We start from the raw sequence: 25929 nt of genomic DNA, 5'->3' as shown, positions 1-25929 counted from the left end.
ATTTTAAAATACTATTGTACAAGGCCGGCGCCGTGGCTTAACAGGCTAATCCTCCGCCTTGCGGCACCGGCACACCGGGTTCTAGTCCCAGTTGGGGCGCCGATTCTATCCCGGTTGCCCCTCTTCCAGGCCAGCTCTCTGCTATGGCCCGGGAAGGCAGTGGAGGATGGCCCAAGTGCTTGGACCCTGCACCAGCATGGGAGACAGGAGAAGCACCTGGCTCCTGGCTTCGGATCAGCGCAGTGCGCCAGCCGCAGCAGCCATTGGAGGGTGAACCAACGGCAAAAAGGAAGACCTTTCTCTCTGTCTCTCTCTCACTATCCACTCTGCCTGTAAAAAAATAAAATAAAAATTAAAAAAAAATACTATTGTACAAATGTTATTTCCAGACTTTAGTCACTGTAGTGTGGTTATATAACTAAATGTCTTGGGCTGGCACTGTGGTGCAGCGGGTACATCCTCTGCCTGCAGTGCTAGCGTCCCATATGGGCTCTGGTTTGAGTCCCAGCTGCTCCACTTCCGATCCAGCTCCCTGCTAATGCACCTGGAAAAGCGGTGGAGGATGGCCCAAATGCTGGGACCCTGTACAAACATGGGAGACCTGGAAGAAGTTTCTGGCTCCTGGCTTCGGATCAGCCCAGCTCTAACCACTGCAGTCATTTAGAGAGTGAACCAGAGGATGGAAGATCTCTCTCTCCCTCCCTCTGTCTGTAACTCTCCCTTTCAAATAAATAAATATTTTTTAAAAAATAACTGGATGTCTTAGGAAGTGTACATCAAACTATTTAGGGATAAAGGGGCATCACATTTGCAGCTTACTCTCAAATAGCTCAGTAGGGAAAAAAATTAATTAGAGAAAGAATGATACAGCAAATGTGGCAATGACTAAATATGAATGAAGATGACTTAGAAGTTTTTTCAACTATTTTTATAACCTCTCTATACATTTTAAATTTTTTCAATATCAACATTGTTAAAAAAAAGAATTAATGTATTTCAGAAAAAATTCCATACACACATAGAAATCATTAGGTTTTTATTTTTCCCCCAAGTTCTGGGACACACCAAATGTCTATCAAATATCTACTATATTAAGTCTAAGTCTGATATGAAAAAAACACAAGATATGGTCCTGTTCAAGAAGTTTTCCATCTAGCTGTGGTGACCAAAGTAAATATATAATACTTTTATTTAAAAGAAAAATCATAAAGCAGTACAAAAGTAGTGGTCAACTATGTGACAGAGGCAGTAAGTACTAGGAATTTAGAAAGGAAAAAAAGAACACCATGGACAACAGTGCTCTGCCCTCTTTGGTCCATCCTAGTAAAGAAAAGAGATTTGATTTAGGTCTTGATACTTAAGTAGAAACTAGTGAGGAAGAAAAGAAAAAGAAGCAAACTGCAATGTGGTACAATATTTGTGGATAAATAGAGTCTGTTAATAAAGGAGAATGAAACTCGAATACTGGAAATGAAGGCGGCGGGGGAGGGGGGACAAATTACAAAGGACTTTGAATCTTGACCCAAAGAAAATTAGATTTCATATGATAGGCAAGTTCCAACCAATAGGGGCTGGCGCTGTGGCACTGCGGGTTAACGCCCTGGCCTGAAGCGCCGGCATCCCATATGGTCAACGGTTCGAGATCCGGCTGTGCCACTTCTGATCCAGCTCTCTGCTATGGTGTGGGAAGGCAGTACAAGATGGCCTAAGTCCTTGGACCCTGCACCCATGTGGGAGACCAGGGAGAAGCTCCTGGCTCCTGGCTTCAGATTGGTGCAGCTCCAGCCATTGCGGCCAACTGGGAAGTAAACCATCGGATGGAAGACCTCTCTCTCTGTCTCTGCCTCTCCTCTCTCTGTGCAACTCTGACTTTCAAATAAATAAATAAATCTTAAAAGAGCCAACCATTAAATGATTCTGACACAATATTAGTGTAACAAATAAGCTCTCCATTTCTTTTGAGAATCTGATAGATTTACTCAATTTGGCAATTCCTTAAGATATCTTTCCTTTTGTGCTTAACAGATCTTTAGGTTCTTCCATGTGAGTGCCTGCTGAGGTCAAAAAACCGAGCATTTAAAATCAAAATTTCACTGAGTACTCATCTTGGATAACGCAAATCCAGGAAGCAGACTCAACATCAACCATGCACTATTCCCCAAAAAGGACCAATTAATTCAATACCATCTACACCTAAATTATTATTGGTCAAATTCAGTTTACTTGTAGTATTACCTCTTTTCCTTACCAAAAACAAAAATGTATGCTTTTGCTGATAAAAATTCACCACATACAAGGACAAATTTTTATTTTATCAGTGTTGACCTGTCAACACTAAAAGTTTTCATTAAGCATTTTAATTCAAATCATATCACCAATCACATCTGGAAGTGTTTTTTGTTGCACACAAGCCAAACTTATACTAAATTCTCTCTACAAGGTCAAGTTTATAAATGTCAAGTTGTAATCTAAGAAGCCAATTTCATAAATTATGCATGAATCATCTTTGTTGAGAACGCTTCACTTTATTTCTAATACCACTTTCTCTTAGCAGAAGAACATGTTCAAACACAAAAGATGAATAATTAAAGCTCTTTTGACTATTATAAAACAAAATGTAATTTATTACAAATAATATGTATTATTTCTAAAATATATGGATTATTTCTAAAAACATAATATAGTATTAGAATTATAATGAGAGAATTTAATAATCTCAGCATTTCATGAATATCTGCTGAAAATATTTAGATTAATTTCTAACTCATAATTTTAAAATGTGGTACATATATAATACTATTCAACCTTGTAGAAGAGACTAGAAAATAGGTGGAGGAAATCCTGTCATATGCAACATGAATAACTCTGGAGGAAATTAAATAAGGCACAAACATTACATGATTTTACTTATATGTAGAAATTGGAACCTAGAATGGCAGTTTCCAGAGAGTGGGTGGGAGGAGTAGATGGAAAAAGGGAGGAATAGGTTCTGGTAATTCATTGCACAAGCATGGTGACTACCTATAGTTAATAACAAGGTATTGTATATTTTTTTTAATTTTTTTTTTTTTATTTGAAAGACTGAGTTACAGAGAGTTAGAGCAAGAGAGAGAAAGGTCTCCCATGCCATTCCATTGGTCCACTCCTTTAGCCAGAGCTGAGCTGATCCGAAGCCAGGAGCTTCTTCCGGATCTCCCACGCATGTGCAGGGGCCCAAAGATTTGGGCCATCTTCTACTGCTTTCCCAGGCCATAGCAGAGAGCTAGATCAGAAGAAGAGCGGCCGGGACTCAAACAAGCAGCCATATGGGAAGCCGGCACTGCAGTGGGGCTTTAACTCACTGCGCCAGTGTTGTATATTTCAAAATAGCTCAAAGAGTAGATTTTAGGAGAAGGCATTTGGAGCAGTAGTTATGACACAGTTTGGGATGCTTGCATATCATACTAAAGTACCTGAGTTTGAGTCCTGGATTCACCCCAGATTCCAAATGTATACCCTGCACAGCAGATGATGCCTCAAACAAAGTACTTGGGTCCCTGCCACCCACATGGGAGACCCAGACTAAGTTCTGGTCTCCTGGTTTCAGCCTGGCCAAAGCCCCAGAGGTTGCAGACATTTGGGAAGTAAACCAACAGATGGGAAATCTCTGTCTCTCAAACAAAAATAAACTTATAAAAAACTGTTACTGCAACAAAGTAAGCTTATCTTTTGATTCCATTTTTCCATGAACTATTTAAAGTATCCTGGTATTTAATTAAATAAGACAGCTTTTGATGGAAATGTTTTCAGTTATAACTCCCAGCTGTTAAAAAAAAAAATCTGAAAATTAGCAGTTTATAGCATCTTCAGAAATTTAGCTCAATTGATGGAAATTATACAACACAGGCTATCAATCACTTAACAGGCCTATAGTGCACTGGTCATGTTGCTGCTGCAATGAACAATTAGAAGATTTCCATCGGGGTCATCTCAGTGAGAATACAGCAGGCAACTCATGGAGAACAGAGGAGGTGGTAAAGACCTTGAATAAACTATTCTGTGGTGAGCCCTCATTTCCTGCCTGGTTCTCCTTTTCTGCAAAGAATTGGAAATTTCAGTCCTTTACTTTGTGTTTTCTCCCATCAAAGATTCAATAAAAGACATGCCAATGCTAGTGTCTGCAGAAATGCTAAAAAAATGCCAAAAGAGATTTAAAACATTCCTTTAGATATGAATTTAGAATTATTATGATGTTTAGAGCCAAACTGCTGAACTTGAGGGTTATTGTCTCTACAAAGAAAGTTTATGGGTCTGAATTAGTGCCAGTATTTCTAAACTATCTTTTCTGTTTAAAAAAAAAAAAAAAAAGAGAGAATTCAAGCAAAAGATACCTTTGATCCCCAAACTAGAAATAGGAATTCAACAAATGTTTGTTAAAAGAATTTAATATATATGATAATCATAAATTAACATTTGTTCACAGTTACATGGAATTCACCTTTCGAAGAATGGGACTTCCCTTTTCTTTCCTAGAGTGAGAGAGGCAAGATGTTGGTAGGGATAGTTTTGTATTAAGTATTACAAGAAACTCTTCCAGTCTATTCTACAAACTCATGCATGTGTGCCTGTGTTGGAAAGCTTACTAATTTGATGGATTAGAATCCAAACTTTTCTTTGAATCTCATTTTTACCAAGAACGAATGAGGTGAACGCGCAGAAAACAGGGCCATGTCTTTCCCTGGTACTCTGTTAGGCAGGCCTGTAATCTTACTATTAGCTGCCAGATTACATGTATTCAGAGTAGGCATGACAGACTGAGCTATGTTCTTAAGCAAATTACACAGTCTAGATTTGATGGTAATCCTAACAGATTCTCACCTTGTCCCTCAGATCCATTTGTGTTCTCAAATTCCACTATTGGGGCCGGCGCTGTAGCGCAGTAGGTTAATCCTATGCCTGCGGCACTGGCATCCCATATGGGCGCCAGTTCTAGTCCCGACTGCTTCTCTTCCAATCTAGCTCTCTGCTATGGCCTGGGAAAGCAGTAGAAGATGGCCCAAGTCCTTGGACCCCTGCACCCACATGCGAGACTGGGAAGAAGCACCTGGCTCCTGGTCGGCACAGCTCCGGCCATTGCGGCCAACTGGGGAGTGAACCAACGGACGGAAGACCTTTCTTTGTCTCTCCCCTCTCACTGTCTAACTCTACCTCTCAAATAAATAAATAAAATCTGTTTTAAAAAACTCCACTATTATCACAGACATTGAATTTTAGAAAGAGATCAAGACAATTACCTTATGTCTGTTATTTTCTGTTAAAATCCGGAATTAATGAAGATCAAATGGTTTTCACCTCTAACTTCCACATTTACTATAAACCAAGTGTTTGCAGGTGATGATCATCATAACAATACTACTCTGAATTAAGCCCCATAATAGGATTCTTGAAAAAAGTTCATGCAGAAATGGAATCAAAATATAATTTGATTCCTAGTGTTGTGTCATAGCTGGTAAAGCCACTATCTGCATGCTGTAATCCCAAAAGAGCTTGCTGATTCGTGTTCCAGCTGCTCTACTTCCAATCCAGCTTCCTGCTAACAGCCTGGGAAAAGCAGTGAAGTTTTCCCAAGTGTTAGGGGCCCCTACATCCAAATGGTAGATCTATACGAAGCTCCTGACTTCTGTCTGGCCCTGGCCTAGCTGTTGTGGCCATCTGGGGAACCAGAAGCAGATGGAAGATCTCTCTCTGCCTCTCCCTCTCTGTAACTCTGCCTTTCAAAAGAAAAAAAAAAAAGAGAGAGAGAGAGAGAACTTGGTGCAAAATATTTTTCAAAACCACACTTTTTTCACAATATGCACTTTTTGACAATTTCCATAGTAAGCACTCTGTCATGCACCCTTTAATTCTGATCTTGTAAGGGAAAATTTTTCCAAATTCTTTAACAAATTTATGAACTTATTAATGACTCTGTGATATTAAAGTTCAAAGAACTTAAATATTTGCCCAAGTTCCCAAAGTTGGTAAATCATACAAGCTAGGTTCAATCTCAAAGCTCTAAATTCCAAAATTCTCAGTATTCAACTTGACAAAAATATTCCATCTAAGTTTATCCGAACTATGTTACACAATTTTAACCAATATTTAAACAATCATCAAAGATACATTTGTCTGCCATAAAAAGGAATAACTGATCCTGTAACATTTGGTTAATAAAGTACTAAGCTCTACAGAAAATTCAGTTACTGAAAAATAATTAACCTTAATAACTCTTGCTACAATAAAGATTAGAGAAAAAACTCCAATAATCTGATACTTCATTTCCGTCCAGGCTTCCTGTAATAAATATGTATGTTGTAATAAAGCTCCTTGAAAAATGAGTCATCTTGAACCAAACATAATCAACAAGATAATGATTAACCAAAAGCTGGCACAAATCTAACAGACCAATATAATTCAAATTCAGCCTCTTAAAAGGTAACATGTTTAATACTGGTATCTCGAACGGTAAGCCAATGATTGGATTTATGTAATGTGCCTATAATGGCAGAAACATATGCACACATGTATTTTAAATTTTCCTATCTTAAATTTGTAGTTATTTACCCACAAAACCTAACAATAAATGGATTTTATATTGGCAGATCTATATTTCCCATTCTCTACAAAATTCTGGAAAACTACCATCTAATATTTACTAGAATTAATGTTATTTTGGCTTGTTTTAGCATGGTATAAGAAATAAGCATATATATATTAGGCATAGTCTTCCTATGAATATTGTATCCTTAAAAAATGTGAGGCTGCAAGTTCCTGGGTCCAGCACCCACATGTGAGACCTGGATGAAACTCTTGGCTCCTGGCTTCAGCCTGGCCCAGCCCTAGCCATTGCAGCCACATGGGGAGTGAAACAGCAGATGGAAGATCACTATCTCTCCTTATATCTCTCTGTAATTCTACCTTTCAAATAAATAATAATAAATCTTAAAAAAAAATGTGAGGCTGGCATTGTGGCATAGTGGGTAAAGCAGCCTCCTTCTCCACTTTTGATCCAGCTCCCTGCTAATGGCCTGAGAAAAGCAGAAGATGGCCCAAGTATTTGGGCACCTGCACCCACATGGGATACAGGATGAAGCTCCTAGTGCCTGGCTGTTGTGACCATCTAGAGTGAACCAATGGAAGGAAGATTTCTCTCTGTAAGTCTGACTTTCAAAACAAAATTTTTTAAAAAAATCTAATAATGTGGGGTCTGCACTGTGGCGTGGCAGGAAAAGCTGCTGCCTGCAGTGCCAGCATCCCAAATGGGCTCCAGTTCAAGTCCCGTCCAATCCACTTCCAATCCAGCTCTCTGCTGTGGCCCCGGGAGAGCAGTGGAAGATGGCCCAAGACCCTAAGACCCTGGGCTCTTGTACCCACGTGGGAGACCTGTAGGAGGCTCCTGACTCCGGATCTGCCTGGCTTCGGCCGTTGCAGCCGTTTAGGGAAATAAACCAGCAGATGGAGGACCTCTATCTCTCTGCCTCTGCTCTCTGTAACTATGCCTGTCAAATAAATAAATCTTTAAAAACTGTAATAACATACTGTCTTTCACAGAAAATTAGTGAATTATCATGGAGGATATATGCTCTAATGGTTTAGCTGGTAGCAGGATGGAGTTAGCTTACACCCTCTTACTTCAAAGAAATTGATAAAAATCTACCAAATAACTAAAGCAGGTTAGGAGGAACACACTGCACAGCTACAAAACAAGGCCAAAGTAACTGTATCCTGAAGGAATGAATCCTATTAATTCATGTCAAAAGCACAGTTCCTATAGCCAGTGATCAAGTTAACCATATAAAAGTATCTAGGGCCGGCACCACGGCTCAATAGGCTAATCCTCCACCTTGCGGCGCCGGCACACCAGGTTCTAGTCCCGGTCGGGGCGTTGGATTCTGTCCCGGTTGCCCCTCTTCCAGGCCAGCTCTCTGCTATGGCCCGGGAGGGCAGTGGAGGATGGCCCAAGTGCTTGGGCCCTGCACCCCATGGGAGACCAGGATGAGCACCTGGCTCCTGCCTTCGGATCAGCGCAGTGCGCCGGCCACAGCACGCAGGCTGCGGTGGCCATTGGAGGGTGAACCAACGGCAAAGGAAGACCTTTCTCTCTCTCTCTCACTGTCCATTCTGCCTGTCAAAAAAAAAAAAAAAAAAGTATCTAGAAAGAACTAATAATTTTATTATGTAATATTAAAAGCTTCATTGGCAAGTAAAGCAAAATCATTGATTAACAGTGCTGTTTGTTACTGTTTGTAAGGATATTGGAAAAGAAAACATGAACATTAACCCTTATCATATATCACATACAGAAATTAATCTCAAGAAGATCACAGATCTAAAAGTATTACTTAGGGGCCAGCGGTGTGGCACAGCAGGTTAACACCCTAGCCTAAAGTGCAAGCATCCCATATGGGTGCAGGTGCAAGTCCCAGCTGCTCCACTTCCGATCCAGCTCTCTGCTATGGCCTGGGAAAGCAGTAGAAGATGGCCCAAGTCCTTGGGCCCCTGCACACACATGGGAGACCCAGAAGAAGCTCCTGGCTCCTGGCTTCGGATTGGCACAGCTCCAGCCATTGCGGCCAATTGGAGAGTGAACCAGCAGATGAAAGACCTCTCTCTCTGTCTCTGCCTCTCCTCTCTCTGTGTAACTCTGGCTTTCAAATAAATAAATCTTTTTTTAAAAAAATAAATAAATAAAGTATTACTAGCCCTCAAGAACAAAAGATAAATTAGACTTCATCAAAATAAAAATCTCTAGTTGATCAAAAAATATGCTTGAGAAAATTACTAGGCAAGCCACACTACAGAAGAAAATATCCACACATATATAGGTGACTAAGGATCTTTGTGTTCATCATAACTAAGTTTGAAAACCCAACATTAGAGGCCAGTGCTGTAGCACAGTGGGTTAACGCCCTGGCCTGAAGTGCCAGTATCCCTTATGGGCGCCGGTTTGAGACCCGGCTGCTCTTCTTCCGATCCAGCTCTCTGCTATGACCTGGGACAGCAGTAGAAGATGGCCCAAGTCCTTGGGCCCCTGCACTTGCGTGGGAGACCCAGATGAAGCTCCTGACTCCTGGCTTCCTGACTCCTGGCTTCGGATCGGCGCAGCTCCAGCCGTTGCGGCCAACCAGCGAGTAAACCATCGGATGGAAGACCTCTCTCTCTTTCTGCCTCTCCTGTGCAACTCTGAATTTCAAAAGAATAAAAATAAATCTTCATAAAAAGAAAACAGTAAAAATATAGGTAATCCAGTGGGAAAAATTAAGTGAAAAATAACTGAAAAACATATAAATATACTTTGCCAAATTTTTAAAGATTTTCTTAAATACTGCAAAATATCACAGTTGTAAGTAAGTAAATCATTAACATGAGAAATGAAAAATCTATGGTAACCATCTTTTTGCATTAATTTTTATACTCTGTAACATATGGGCAGGGCTGGCATCCCATGTGGGCATCGGTTAGGGACCCAGCTGCTCCACTTCTGGTCCTGCTTTCTGCTTTGGAGTGGAAAAGCAGTGAAAGATGGCCCTGGTCCCTGGGCCCTGCACCCGCGTCGGGGACCTGAAGGAAGCTTCTGACTCCTCTCTGTAACTCTTTCAGATAATGGATCTTTATACATATAAATTAATTAATTGATCATAGGGGTGGGTGTTTGGTGCAATGGTTAAGTCACCCCTTGGGAGGCCCACATCCCATACACCAGTTTGGATTCAGTTTCCTGCTAATGAGCACTCCAGGGAGGCAGCAAGTGATGGCCCCAGTATTTGGGTTGCTGTCAGCCAAGTAAGAGACCCAGATGGAGTTCCTGGTTCCAGGCTTCCATCTGGCCCAGCCCTGGATGTTGCAGGCACCTGAAAAGTGAATTAGTGGATGGAAGACCTTCCAAATAAAAACTGAAAATAATGCTTTTTAAAAAAAAATCTATTTTGAAAGTCAGAGTTATAGAGACAGAGAGAGAGAGAGAGAGAGAGAGAGAGAGAGGGAGGGAGGGAGGGAGGGAGGGAGGGAGAGAGACGAGACAGAGTGAATCTTCCATGCACTGGTTCAATCTCCAAATGCCCAGGCTGGGCCAGGCCAAAGCCAGGAGCCTGGAATTCCATCATGATCTCCTATCTAGGTAGCAGGAGCCCAAGTTCTTGGGCCATCTTTCACTGCTTTCCCAGGTACATTAGCAAGGAGCTGGATAGGAAGTGGAGCAGCCAGGATCCAATCACACTCTGGGGTCCAGCATCACAGGCAGCAGCTTTCCCTGTTGTGGCATGACTGCCTCGTGAACACTTAGAACAAACAAACAAAAAAATAACAATGTCCCTTAAAGAAATCTCAGAAATGAAAAAAGGCTAAAACTAAAAAGAATTTAAATCATTTTAGTTCTCATTAGATAACATTTAATAGGGTTTGGCCCTAAGAAATAAAATCCGCGGGGCCAGTGCTGTGGTGCAGCAGGTTAACACCCAGGCCTGAGGCACCGGCATCCCATATGGGCATCGATTTGAGACCTGGCTGCTCCACTTCCCATCCAGTTCTCTGCTGTGGCCTGGGAAAGCAGTAGAAGATGGCCCAAGTCCCGGGGCTCCTGCACCTGCGTGGGAGACCAGGAAGAAGCTCCTGGCTTCAGATGGGCGTGGCTCTGGCTGTTACGGCCAACTGGGGAGTGAACCAGTGGATGGAAGACCTCTCTCTCTCTCTCTCTGCCTCTCCTCTCTCTGTGTAACTCTGACTTTCAAATAAATAAATATATCTTTTTAAAAAAGAAAGAAAATCGCAATAGCACTTTTTCACTCTCAGTTTAAACAAAGACATAGTTTTAAATGCCTTTCCTCTTTTTACTTTTCATTCCAAACCACTTTTCATTAATTTCTCTTTCAGTAGAATAAATTATGTGCATGTTAGGTAGTATTTACCACAAAACATAGGAGTACTGTGCTACAGCTAAAAACCTCAGGCTAAATGTAGCCAGCCAGACACATGTCAATTCCCATAGCCCAGGAGACACATTCTCCACCATTTCAGAGCCTAAAAGCAGTTCTATTGCTGTTGGTTTCACCTATCGCTTCTCTAAATTAGCAAAACCCTGAATGCTTTTTACAGATGCAGCAAGAATTTCCGTGTTGCTAGATAAAGACTGGAGAAAACTGAAGTGATGGTAGTGGAAAACCTTATTGCAAAGACTATTAGAAAAGCAGCCTTTCTGGGTTTTTGAAACCTAGTACAACCAGTTATTCTAGTAAAATACACTCGGATATTGATGTCTGAGGTTTCCAAATGATCCTTACTTATTTTTCATCTCACCCCTGCATGCTGCTATAAAAAGTGACAGAAGACCAGGATTCCTGCCATAAAAGCACTCTAGTATTTGAGGATTTGGAACAGTGTTTGGACTTTTACCAGAGATACTTTCACTCAGGTGAAAGACTCAGATTCTCAGAAAAACGACACTCAAAACTGGAGATTTTAAAACTTCAATTTGAGATGGTGATAAAACAGTTAAGTGGCAATGACAACTAGAATAGAGGAAAGAGAACTGAGTGTGATACAAACAGTTAAATGAAAACAGCATTCAACTGAAATAAGCAGTGATTGTACATGGACAGTATTTGGGATGGCTTCCCAAACCATAATTCCCCAGGGTCACCATCACTGGGCTACCTACCCTTCATTTGAGAAACCTGCTCATTCTTTCCTCCTTTTAAACATTGGTTCTAAATGAGAATTGTTATCTTTCTACATGACCCTGCACTTTCAACACCATACTGATTAATAGCGGGATGAAAATGTGTTGTAAGCAGGAGCAAAGTCCTGCCTTCTGATTTTATAACTAGTGTCGAAGGGAGGGAACTTTGGGGATACAGTTACAGAGCTACCAGCAGCTATGGCCCGTATTAGTGGAAAAGCTTATTTCAAATAAAGTCAGTATATAAGAGAGCAATGAAGGTAAGAGACAAGAATTCATGGATAATGTATCTCTTACCCTCAATTATGTACATGTTTATTTTAAATTAAGCATGACATATACTTCCCACCATATTCTAAGAATTCAAATTAATAATTAATATAAAGGCACTCTATAAATAAGTTAGTTTCCCAGTGCTTATTATTCAGCAAATTAACCATTTAGGTTTTCAAGTTAAAAATTATGCGCATCTATATATATAATAGGTAGAAAAGGTAGGTAATAAAATACCACATAAGATATGATTACAACCATAGACAAATGAACATGACTTTAGTCAGCCAAATCTGGTTTTTACATTTTCAAATTTTTGGGTGGGGGTAATAAATAAAAGAATTTTTTATAATGTATGAAAGTTACATAAAGTTCAAGTTTCAGTGTCCATAAATAAATGTTTACTGGAACACAAGCACGGGCAGCTGTATTTGTTTTTTTATAGCTACTTTCATGTTAGAGTTGAATAGCTGCCTCTACCAAAGGTTTGTCAATTCCTACATAAGACTATAAACATCAAAACACTTAAAATGACTGCGTAAAGGTAGGATCACAGGCAATTTCATTTTTTCCCTGTCTTCGTCCAAGATGTAACATTACTTCCTATGAGTACTTTAAAATAAAACCATAAAGTAAAAAAGAAATTTTAAATGGTATAATAGTTCCTATACTACTTCCCTTCATCTGTTATGTGTCCTAATTTATCTTGTCTCCCTCCTCCCCACATCAGTAAAGAGGACCACCAAATTGATCATATCAAAAACCAGTGTTCAGCCATTCATTCTTTTCTTTATCCCTTAATCCATTCATATGCCCTTCAAAATATATTCCAAATTCTACCACTTTTTTCACCATACTACCTAAAACCCCATCAGTACCTGCTTTCACTACTATTGAAAGAACTTCCTATCACCTGATGTTATGGGGGTTTGGGGAGTAAGAACAAAGGAACTTAAGGCTGTAAGGAATAGAAGGTTTGTTAATAAAAGAAAATATAAAGAACTCATACACTCAAATAGTCTAAAACTTGCAAATTCTATTATTCTTTTTCTCATTCTGATAAGAATATCTTCAATTCTTGAAACAATCATTCCAAGGAACCATTGTGCTTTTCACTTATTAAACTATGCTTCTTCCTGTACTTCTAAATTTAAAATGAATAAACATTCTAGTTGTAAAACAATGCCACTAAAAAAAAAAAAAAAGCTCACTTTGTCTTTCTTTTTAATAAGCTTTTTAAACAATTATTTAAGAAACAGAGATGGCAAGGAAGATGGAAGGGCTTCCATCTGCTGGTTCATTTCTCAAACGCCCTAAACAGCCAGGAATGGGCTGTGTCAAGGCCAGAAACTCAATTCAGTTCTCCCACATGGTTGGCAGGAACACAAGTGCTTGAGCCAATACAGCTTTGCAGGATCTGCATTAGTAAGATGCTGGAATTAGGTGCCAGAATAAGGACTAGAATCCAGGTACTGTGATGTAGGATGCATTGAACCAGATGCCCAAACCTACTTTCTACTCATTAATTTGTCTTGTGATGTTAGTGACCAAGAAAATGGAATATCTGTCCTTACAGAGCTGTATACTTTAATTAAAATTTAGTGATTATTCATCAAACAGTCTCACTTTCACTGTGAGGACAGTAGTTAAATGAAAAAGTGTGATATGGTAGAAAGCACTAGATTTTTGGAGGCATTAGATTTGACATTTATTTATTTTCATCGTATTTGAAAGGCAGAGACAGACAAACAGAAATCTCCTATCCACTAGCCAGAAGCTTGAAATTCAATTTGAGTATCCCATGTGAGTGACAGGGATGCAACTATTTGAGCCATCATTTGTTGCTTCCAAGGGTACACATTACCAGGAAGCTAGAATTTGAAGTGGAACTGAGACCCAAACCCAGGCAACTCCACTATGGGATGTACGAGTCCCACAGTGAGTAAGTACTTCACCACACTTGCTGTATGATCCCAAAGCAGCATGCCAAAGCCTTTTCTTACAAGTTTCTTCATATATAAAACATGGCTACCACTGCCTGCTCTAACTTCTAAGAATGTGAGAGTCAAGGGAGATCACATCCTTCAAACTCATTTTAAAAGTAAACTCTAAAATACAAAATGTTGGTAATAAATCATTTTCTCTGTCAGTCACAAAGTTTCAAAGCTAAACATATTTCCTTTAAATTATTTTTCAAGTATATAAAAATTTGAAGGTACAGGCTGTTACTCAAGTGGTTAACACACTGGTTGAGATGTCCACATGTGACACTGAGTCTGCGATTTATACTCAGTTCTATCTCCCAATTTTGGCTTTCTGCTAGAGTAGACTCTAGAAGCCAGAGATGACAGCCAAGTAATTGGAGTCCTGTCACCCAGATGGCAGTCTTAGATTGAGTACCAATTTGGGGACATCTGGAAAGAGACTCAGTGGGGCCAGCGCTGCGGCTCCATAAGCTAATCCTCTGCCTGTGGCGCCGGCACCCCGGGTTCTAGTCCTAGTTGGGGCACCGGATTCTGTCCCAGTTGCTCTTCTTCTGGTCCAGCTCTCTGCTGTGGCCCACGAGGGCAGTGGAGGATGGCCCAAGTGCTTGGCCCCTGCACCTGCATGGGAGACCAGGAGGAAGCACCTGACTCCTGGCTTTGGATCAGCACAGTGCACCGGCTGCAGTGCGCTGGCCGCAGTGGCCACTGGGGGGTGAACCAACGGAAAAGGAAGACCTTCCTCTCTCTCTCTCACTGTCTAACTCTGCCTGCCAAAGAAAAAAAAAGAAAGAGACTCAGTGGACTGGGATGGGAAGGGGGTACAGAGCAATTATATGCTCTCTCTGCTACTGAAATAATAATTAGGAAAGTATTCACTGCATTATAAACACAGATGTCGATGGAATAGAATACTGAATTTAGAACTAGACCACACATATGTCACCTACTGATTTTCAAAAAAGATACCAAGGCAATTCAATTTTTTTAAAAAAAGCCAATCTTTTCAACAAATGGGTATAACGTGTAAATAAGTGAACTTTGACCTTTACTATACACACACACACACACACACCATATATTAACCACAAGGGTCAGCGCTGTGGCATAGTGAGTAAAGCCGCCTGCAGTGCCAGCATCCCATAGGGGTGCCAGTTCAAGTCCCAGCTGCTCCACTTCTGATCCAGCTCTATACTAAAGACCTGGGAAAGCAGTAGAAGATGGGCCCCTGCACTGGAGTGGGAGACGCGGAAGTTCCTGGCTCCTGGCTTCAGATCAGCACAGCTCCAGCTGTTGTGGCCAATTAGGAAGTGAACCATCAGATGGAAGACCTCTCTCTCTCTCTCTAGGCCTCTCCTTCTCTCTGTGTAACTCTGACTTTGAAATAAATGAATACATCTTTAAAAAAATAAATAAATCCTTAAAAAATTAACTACAAAGGGATCACAGACCTAAAAATATAAGCTAAAATTGTGAGCTTCTGGAAGAAAACAACAGGAGAGAATTTTGTAATCTTGAGTTAAGCAACAATGCCTTGAATAGGACATAACAATTATGAACTACAAGAAAAAAAGTTGAACTTCCTCAAAGTAAACTGATAAAATGGATTTTATGAAAACCCAAATATTCATTTTTTTAAAAGATTTATTTATTTGAAAGAGTCACACACAGAGAGAAGGAGAGGCAGAGAGGCAGAGAGAGAGAGAAAGAGAGATCTTCCATCCGCTGGTTCACTCCCCAATTGGCCACAATGGCCGGAGCTGTGCCCGTCCAAAGCCAGGATCCAGGAGCTTCTTCCCGGTCTCCCTCATGGGTGCAGGTGCCCAAGGATTTGGGCCATCTTCCATGGCTTTCCCAGGCCACAGCAGAGAGTTGGATCGGAAGAGGAGCAGCCGGGACTCAAACCAGTGCCCATATAGGATCCAGCACTGCAGGCGGTGGCTTTACCCGCTACGCCACAGCATCTGTCCCCAAATATTCACTTTCTTTAGACACTGTTAATTTATAATAAAGGCACACTACAGAATGGATAAAAGATTTGTATCCAAGGTATGTAAAAAGTTCACAGAGTTCAATAATATGACAACAAATTTTTTAAAAGCATCAGATAGGCAAGTCCTATAATACAGAAAATAGATTAGTGGTTGCTGGGGGCTGAGGGGGAAATGTGTGCTTGAATGTTCACAGCAGCTTTATTCACAGTAGTCAAAAACTGGTCCAACACCTGGTGAATGAATAAACTAATTGTGATATAATCACACAATGAAATATTAGTCATCAAAGGAATGAACCACTGAAATACACAGTGCCAATGAAACCGCTAAACCAGTAAGCTAAGTTTTTAAAAATACAAAATACCAGATTATAAGATCCCAGTTTTCCATGTAAAAGTCTAGAAAACACAAAACACAGTGATAAAAAGCTGTTTTAGCAGTTACCAGGAACTGGGAGTGAAGGGAAGGGACTGACTATAAAAAGGCATGAGGGAACATTTTGGGGTAAAAGAAATCTTCTGTAGCTTGATTGTGGTAGTACTACATACGTATGAATTTTTTTAAGACCCAATGTATTGAAAAGGAAAAAATTCTTGATGTCCTAAATTTGTTTACGGCAGGAGAATACAGAGGGGGAGAGATGGGGGAGCTAGAATAACAAGATTATTCACATTCCTAAATATATGTTAAAACCTTAACTCAAATCCCCTCATAATCCCATAGGTGCACTGCATCTTTACAACACCAATGAATCCCAAAGACCCTTCCCCCTTGTCTGTATTATCCCAACCCTTGTTATCTATATTCAATGCAAGTTCAATGTAAAGAACTTATGCTGGCCAGCGCTGTGGCTCTACAGGCCTAGCAGCGCTGGCACACCGGGTTCTAGTCCCGGTCGGGGTGCCGGATTCTATCCAGGTTGCCCCTCTTCCAGGCCAGCTCTCTGCTATGGCCCAGGAGGGCAGTGGAGGATGGCCCAAGTGCTTGGGCCCTGCACCCCATGGGAGGAGAAGCACCTGGCTCCTGGCTTTGGATCAGCACGATGCGCCGGCCGCAGCGGCCATTGGAGGGTGAACCAAGGCAAAGGAAGACCTTTCTCTCTGTCTCTCTCTCTTTCTCACTATCCACTCTGCCTGTCAAAAATAAAAATAAATAAATAAAATTAAAAAAGAACTTATGCTATCCTTCTCCAAATTTTTGTTATAAAAATTATCTTAGCCTAGATCAAACACACATTTGCAACTGATATCTAGCGTTCCTACTGGAAGTTGCAGGAACTTCTGCCAGGACCTAGTCTTTTTCTGGCTAGCATCTTTATTACAATAAACTCTTTTATTTCAGATACCCCTCATCTTAGGAGTTTTGGTTTAATAATCTTAAATTTGGCATATTTTATTGTAGATAAAGCACAGCTCAATAAAGCTGATTTAAAGATTTTGAAATCTCAAAAGTACTCTGTAATGCTACTCATTTTCACCATAGTACTGAGATGCTCTATGGTATGTTTAAAACCAACGACTATGAGAATTTATCATTGACAATTATTTTATACAATAATAAAATGCCAAATTCCCAAAGGAACAGAATACATCCAGTATTAAAGTTCAATGAAGCTTAGCACAAAAAGTGGATTGGTTTATCCAGGGTTATACAAAATATCAGTGATAATAGGTAAAAACAGCTTAATAAGCAAAGGAAGAAAATAATTATCAAAAACTTGCAAATACTCATATAAGTTTCAGTCAGGAATATGCCGTTAACTTATCTGTTGTTTTTCAAATTCCCTAATTTGCCATAAGTGTAGATGGCAAGTCTATCAACTTAAGACACTGAGAATATTTAGCTTACAGAATTTTTTTCAAACGAAAATGGAGGATTTTTTAAAAAGTCAAAAACCAAGTTCATTTTGGATCCAAGATGAATAAACCTGTGCTAATTACAGGAACAAGTACATAGTAACATAATTAGTGGCCTTATCCATCACAAACTACTATTCGTTCCAAAGCAAGTAGGTAGCACTAGTCCCAGATAAATGACACAATGACATAAAAACAACACATATTTTGAAGTTCAAACCCTTATAATTTCTGAGTCTTTTTCATTTGTAAAACATATCAAAAGTTACTATGAACACCTAAGGTAATATGTATAAAGTACCTGATTTCAAGAGCATTTTATGGATTTTCTCTCCATTTACTTTTCTTAAATATGTATTTATTTATTTATTTGAAAAGCAGGGCAACAGAGAGACAGGGAGGGGGAAGGGGAGAATGAGTGAGAATGAATATCTTCCATCACCTGGCTTACTCTCCTAATGGCCGCAACATTAGGTCTGGGTCACCCCGAAGCCAGGAATTCCTTCCTGATCTTCCACATAAGTGGCAGGGGTCCAGGTACTTGGGCCATCATTTGCTGCTCTCCCAGGCTCATAATCAAGAAGCTGAATTCGAAGTGGAGTAGCGGGGACTGAAACCAGCACTCCAATATGAGATGACAGCATCTCAAGCAGCGGCTTAACCCACTGTGCCACAATGCCAGCCCCTCTCCTTAACTTTAAGTCTTTCCAACATCTTCTATTTCATTTCTAAAGGAAGGTGGGATAGTGGCAAGGGCAAGCTATTTCAGACCCTTATCACATCTTTCCTAGGTTACCATAAAAAACTTCCTACTGATACTCCTATTTTCAGGTTTGAGGCCATTGTTTTGGACTAGGTTCCCAGACTGGGCCCCAGCAAATCAGAATCAAAATGGAATCACTCATACTAAAGTTCCACATCATGAAACTGAAACTAAGCTATTTACCTGACCTTCTAAGAAATCAGGATGAGAAAAATAACATCCAAATCTCCCTGACAGCCCAGTTTCAACTGGCATGATAATAAACGTCCCTCTGCCTTAAACCTTACACAAGAAAGGCAACCTAAAGTAAGCCAGTGTTAACTAATCTGTTATTTTCTATTAGTCTATTTCCCCTTCCCTGTCTCCAGGGAATGACCACACTTTTGTTCTTTCTGCTTTTTTCAGCCCTTCTCGATCTATAAAACCAATCTCATTCTGCTCATTCTGTCAGAACATTTATTCTTTTTAAGTTGATATACTGCCTCTTTTTTCTTTAAAGAATCATTTATTTATTTGAAAGGCAGAGATGCAGAGAGAGAGAGATTGATTTTCCATCCACTGGTCCACTCCCCAAATGGCCGCAATGGCCGGAGCTGGGCCAGGAGCCCAGCTTTTTCTTGGTCTCCCATGCAGGTTAAAGGGTCCAAGGATTTGGGCCATCTTCTACTACTATCTCAGGCCATAGCACAGAGTTGGACTGAAAGTGGAGCAGCTAGAACTTGAACTGGCGCTCATATGGGATGCTGGCACTGCAGGTGGCAGCTTTACCCGCTATGGCACAGTGCTGGCCCCAATGGATTGCCTCTTAAAGATTTATTGAGTTTTATTTATCTGAAAGTTACAAAGGGAGAGAGAGACATCTTCTATCTGCTGGTTCATTCCCCAGATGCCCCAGTGGCTGGGGCTAGGTCAGGCAGAGCCTAAGAGATAGCAGCTTTTTCTGGGTCTCCCACATGGAGCAGCTGGGACTCAAACCAGAATCCATATGGTAATGCTGGTGCTGCTGCAGCAATTTGACCCACTGTGCTCCAGCACAAGCTCCCATTTATTCTAGCTTAAGGAATGAACTGCTGCCTGATTCTACAACCAAAAATAAAGACAACTGAGATCACTAAATAAAATTTTTATTATGTTGTCCTCTAACACAGTTACTGCTTGCTCCATCATTCTCCACAATACCAACAAACCAAATTTTTTAAAATCCCAATCTTGGAGCAGGTATTTGGTATAGAAGTTAAGGTGCCATTGGGACCCCAAGTACCTGTTATCAAAATGCCTAGATTTGAGGCCCAGCTCTGCTCAAATTCCAACTTTGCCACCTATGACACTGGCATCCCATATGGGCAACAGTTTGATTCCAGGTTGCTCCACTTCCAATTCAGCTCCCTGCTAATGGCCAGAAAAGGCAGTGGAAGGTGGCCTTAGCATCTGGCCCCCATCCACCCATGTGAGAAACTGGATAAAAGCTCCTGGCTCCTGGCATTGGCAAACTCTGGCCATTGCAGCCATCTGGGGAGAGGGGTCAAGCAATGGAGAGAAGATTCTCTCCCCTCCCCGCCGTGTGTGTGTGTGTGTGTGTATGCACATGTGTGTCCCTCTCTAACTCTTTCAAATAAATAAATCTTAATTAAAAAAAAAAAAAAAAAAGCCCTTCAGGGGTTCCTCCATCACCACCTTCCTTCAAGACCAAAGGCAAACTTTTTAGCATGACATTGCAAAATTCTAAGTGATAAGGTCCTTGCTTCTTTCTTTCTCTAGCCTCCTTCTCAGTACTGTAATGAATTAATAGTGCTCTTTCTCTCTCTCACTATCCACTCTGCCTGTCAAAAAAAAAAAAAAATTTTGAATTAATAGTAACTTGGCAATACCATAAAGTCCCATGCTAGGTATAGCAGAATATATCTAAAGAGCACATGGTTGAGCTCTTTAACTACCTAGGATTGAATCCCAGTTCTATAGCAAGTTTATCTTAAACAAGAGATAGGTAACCTTTTCTATAAAGAGCCATATAGTAAAGAGTTTAGGCTTTGCAGATCATTTAATCTCTGACACAATTACTCAACTATGCTATTGTATAAAAGTAGCTACAGGCAGACCTTAAATAAATAAGTACAACTATACCCTAATAAAATTTTATTGAAATTTTAATTTCATAATTTTAATGTCATAAAGTATTTATTAAAAAGATTTACTTATTTATTTGGAAGCAGTCAGAGACCTTCCATAGAAAGTGAAGCAGCTGGGATTCCAACCAGTGCCCACATGGGATGCTGGCATTGCAGGAGGTAGCTTATTCCACTATGTCACAACACCAGCCCCAAAATACTATTTTTTTTTTTAACCATTTAAAAATGTAGTATTCATTTTAACAGACAGAAAGAGAACAACCAGGTCTGGACTATCAGTGGCAATTTGCTGAGTCCTGTTCTTTTTTTAAATTTAATGTTCTCTTTATATTTGCTTATTTTTAAATTTCATTTTATTTGAAAGGCAGAGGTAGCTTCCATCTGCAAGTTCACTCTCCAAATACCTGCAATAGTCAGGGCTGGACCTGGCTGAAGCAAGAAGCCAGAACTCAGCTCAGTCTCCCACATGACATGGGAAGTACCCACATACTTAAGCCATCATCTGCTGCCTCATCATCTGCTGATCAGAAGCAGAGCCGAGATCCGATCCCACACATTCTGATATGGGGTGCTGGTGTCCCAAATGGCTTCTTACGTGCTTTCACCAAATGCCTGCTTCCACATCTGGATTTTTTTTTTTTTTAAAGATGTATTTATTCGAAAGGCAGAGCTACAGAGAGGCAGAGGCGGGGGGGGGGGGGGGGAGAACGAGATCTTCCATCCACTAGTTCACTCCCCACATGGCCACAATGGCTGGAGCTGAGCTGAGCTGATCCGAAGCCAGGAGCCAGGAGCTTCTTCCAGGTCTCCCACATGGGGTGCAGGGGCCCAAAGGCTTGGGCCATCTTCTATTGCTTTCCCAGGCCACAGCAGAGAGTTGTACTGGAAGTGGAGCAGCTGGGACTGGAAGTGGAGCAGCCAGGTCTCAAACTGGTGCCCATATGGGATGCTGGCACTTCAGGCAGAAGCTTTCCCCACTATGCCACAAGCACAGGCCCCCAGATCTGGATTTTTAAAAGCTCATTTTGCTGGTATTAGAGAAAATGAATTGCAGAGGCAATACCATGTCATGACAAAACTGCAACAGTTTTGTTCAGTGATCAAAATTGGCTTATTTTCAACTCTAGAATCAGGAAGCACTTCATTCCCTAAGAGAGAATAAGTGAGCATTCTCATAGACTAAGCAGAAGGGATTTGTTTTGTAGACAGAGAAGGGCTGAAAAAAGCATAAAGAACAAAAATAGACTGGTCATTTCAAAGTTACATTCCCTGAAGACAGGAAAGGGGAGACAGAATAACATACGATGTGGGCAGCCCAAGTGGCATCTTAACCACAGTACCAAATGCCTGCCCCAGTCTCTGATCTTGAGCAAGTCATTTTATCTGTCTTCCACTCATTTTACCTGTCTTTTACTGAATATTTATTAAGATATTATTACTATTATTATTCCAGGATCAGTGATTTTCACACTATAGTACCAACATATCATTGCACAAGGGAAAGAAAACTAGATTATATAAAAATGACAAGTTCAAGAGAATGATATTATTTCATGGATCCTACAAAGATAGGGAGGTGGAGGGAGAGGCTGAGCCACCTGAGAGTAGTTTTTATTATCTCAAGGCCTGCAGGATATGGGTTTGGTTCCTTTTGTAGCTCTGGAGATAAACAGATCCACAATCTGGACCAGGTTCATACCAGCACGCTCACTGTAATATACTGGCATGCTCGAGCACATATCTACCAGCCACCATGAACAGGAAACACTGGATCATAAAAGAAGGGGGGAGGGTGTGCAGGGAAGGTTTCTGTGGCACAAGGGGTTAAGTTGCTGCCTAAGATGCCCACATCTTGATCAGGGTGCAGGTTCAAGTCCCAGTTCCTCTACTTCCAATTCAACTCCCTGTTAACGCACCTGGGAGACAGCAGATGATGATGGCCTAAATAACTGAGTTCCAGGCTCCTGGCTTGGATCTGGCCCAGCAACGACTGTTGCAGATATTTGGGGAATACACCAGTGGATGGAAGATATCTCTGTCATTCCATGCCTTTCAAATAAATCTTTAAAAAAAAAAAAAAAAGGTGAAAAACAGCAGCAGCTAGATTCTGGAAAATATACACCTACTTCCCAGAAAAGCCCTGAGTATTCATGCCCTTCCTTAGAATGTACCTCCTGGGCCCTGTGCTTCGGTGCAGCCAGTTAACGCCCTAGCCTGAGGCAACAGCATCCCAGGTTCTAGACCAGCTGCTCTACTTCCCATCCAGCTCTATCCTAAAGACCTAGGAAAGCAGTAGAAGATGGCCCAAGTCCTTGGGCCCCTGCACTGGAGTGGGAGACCAGAAGAAGCTCCTGCCATCGGATCGGCACAGCTCCGGCCGTTGTGGCCAATTGGGGAGTGAACCATTGGATGGAAGACCTCTCTCTCTCTCTCTCTCCCTCTCCTCTAACTCTTTCAAATAAATAAATCAATCTTAAAAAAAAAAATACCTCCCTTTTCATTAAATAAATCATATAATATTAAAACACAGTTCAGATACAGGGCTAATCTCCTAACAAGTGAACCTGCACTCTTGACTGTGCAGTGTGTACTTTCATATTCTCAATAAAGCACATTAGTCTCCAAATCCCTCTTGAATTCTTTCTCTCAACAAAGTCTAGAATCTAGTTACTGGGGTGGTTGCTTGTGAAGTCAACATCCCACACTGGAGCGCAAGTTGAAGTTCCAGCTGCTCCACTTCTGATCCAGCTCACTGCTAATTCCCCTAGAAAGGCAGCAGATGTGCCAAGAACTGCACCAATATGGGAGACCAGCATGGAGTTCTAGGCTCCTGGCTTTGGCCTGGCCCAGCCTTGGCTGTTGTGGTTATTTGGGGAGCAAACCAACAGATTTAAGATCAATTTTTCTCTTTCTCTTTTCCTCTCTCTGTTGCTGTGCCTTTCAAATAAACAAATAACTCTCTTAAAAAAAAAAGAACCTGGTTACTGGGCCCCACTAGCTATCTGGCCCCACTATGGTTTTTCCTATTGGCTATATGAGAGTAGTTACCACTCAAAAGCAGTATGGTGGAGCCGGTGCTATGGCTTAGCAGGTAAAGCTGCCACCTGTAGGGCTGGCATCTCACATAGCCACCAGTTTGAATCCCAGCTGCTCTACTCACAACCCAGCTTTCTGCTGTGGTCTGGGAAAGCAGTGGAGGATGACCCAAGTCCTTGGGCCCCTGCACCCATGTGGGAGACTAAAGGGGGCTCCTGGCTCCTGACTGTGGATAGGCGCCGCTCCAGCCAAAGCGGCCAATTGGGGAGTGAACCAGTGGATGGAAGACCTCTCTCTCTTTCTCTCTGCCTCTCTGTGTAACTCTTTCAAGTAAATAAATAAATATTTAAAAAAGCAGTATGATAGGTGTACTATAAATTAACCAAGTGTAAGATATATTTCTATCCTTAAGAAACTGATTATCTAGTTGAAAAGATACGATATATAAACACAAAATAGCTACTTAAAATCAGGTTGCTCCTAACTAAAAAATATAAGGCACAACTGGTTTCTGTGAGTAAAACAAATGTCCTATAAAAATTCAGAGAAAGCCGGTGCCGCGGCTCACTAGGCTAATCCTCCGCCTTGCGGCGCCGGCACACCAGGTTCTAGTCCTGGTCGGGGCGCCGGTTCTGTCCCGGCTGCCCCTCTTCCAGGCCAGCTCTCTGCTGTGGCCAGGGAGTGCAGTGGAGGATGGCTCAAGTGCTTGGGCCCCGCACCCCATGGGAGACCAGGATAAGCACCTGGCTCCTGCCATTGGATCAGCGCGGTGCGCCGGCTGCAGCACGCCAGCCGTGGCGGCCATTGGAGGGTGAACCAATGGCAAAGGAAGACCTTTCTCTCTGTCTCTCTCTCTCACTGTCCACTCTGCCTGTCAAAAAAAAAAAAAAAAAAAAAAAAAAAATTCAGAAAAGCAGGGAGAGGGATATCCCTGTGGACTGAAATGGTCAAAACTGATTCTAGATAAATGGGAATTAGAAAGAGAAAGGAAATAAATTAACTAAATAATGAGTTAAGAAGAAACAAGGTATCGAGAAAACAAAGCAAGAAAAGAGATAGTTTAAGAATCCACATAAGATTCAAAAAAGAGTAAGTAGTAAAGCGCTAGATTGAACAAGCTGCAGCCAAGTGGTAGGACAGCTTGGATATCAAGCTAAAGTTTTATCTCAGTAAACTGAAATGAGTAAAAGTTTTTAAAAACTGGGGAGTGAAAATAAAAATGGTATCTTAGAATAATCTCATGGCCATATGCAGGTTAAGTGAGAATGCAATGAAATCAAATGCTGAGAGATTAGAAGCATTAAAACAACTGCTTAAAGTGAGTCAGAACACTGAAAAACGACATCAATCATTTTCAAAGTAAACCACTCTTTTATCATCACTGTCACATAGTCATGCCCAAGAGTCTCATCCAAAAACATCTAACATAATCTTCTAAGCGCTACTTCTAAACAACTCTTCATAGTACAGCAAACAGCTTAAGTACCAAAGTAGGTGTTAAGGTCCGGAAGCAAAGAGGGCCAGAAGGTGAAGAGGTGACCTCATCCTGGTCATACAACCCACTGTTTGCCTCTAACATCTCCACCACCCACAAACAGCTGTTGGAAGATCTCCACAGCATCACAGAAATTCTCCCTAGTAACTGAATGGGGTCCTGATTGACAAACAGTGATGTACAGTAATTAACCTGAAAAATAAATTAGATTTCATTGAAGTCTGGTGAAATTCTTCTATAAGAAGAATTCTATATTAAAACTGAAATGAAATACATGCCCAAATATATTAGTTTAGTAAACAGAAAAACCTTAAATATGAATGATAAAACAAAAAAATGGAAGAAACAGAATGGAAGCCTAAGAAAATATGTATATAATCCAAAAACCTATTATAAAATCAGATACAGTGACTAAGATGCATGATGATAAAATAGCCCTAACACAGACATCAGTGCTGTAAAGGTCTGTCTGTCTTGTACCTGCAAGTTTACTTTCCTTTCTGGTTTTTTTTTTTGTTTGTTTTTGTTTGTTTGTTTTGGAGGAGATAAACCAATTTTATTGTCCATAACTGTATGTTATACAAGAATCTAGAAATAATGTTTGTACAAAAGAAAACCATGGCTGGCGCCGCAGTTCACTAGGCTAATCCTCCACCTGCGGCGCCGGAACCCTGGGTTCTAGTCCCAGTTGGGGCGCCAGATTCTGATCCGG

At 41.0% G+C, this 25929-nt stretch overlaps 1 protein-coding gene across 3 annotated transcripts in view; it reads right to left on the bottom strand.

Annotated features, from left to right (window-relative positions):
* Window positions 1–25929, bottom strand: part of EML4 (EMAP like 4) — a 174651-nt gene that overhangs the window by 126659 nt on the left and 22063 nt on the right. The window lies entirely within an intron of this gene.

Source organism: Lepus europaeus, chromosome 13 (genome assembly GCF_033115175.1).
Source record: "Lepus europaeus isolate LE1 chromosome 13, mLepTim1.pri, whole genome shotgun sequence".
Classification (NCBI taxonomy): Eukaryota; Metazoa; Chordata; class Mammalia; order Lagomorpha; family Leporidae; genus Lepus; species Lepus europaeus.
Note: the sequence above shows the minus strand (reverse complement) of the source record. Positions and strands in the feature narration are given on the sequence as shown.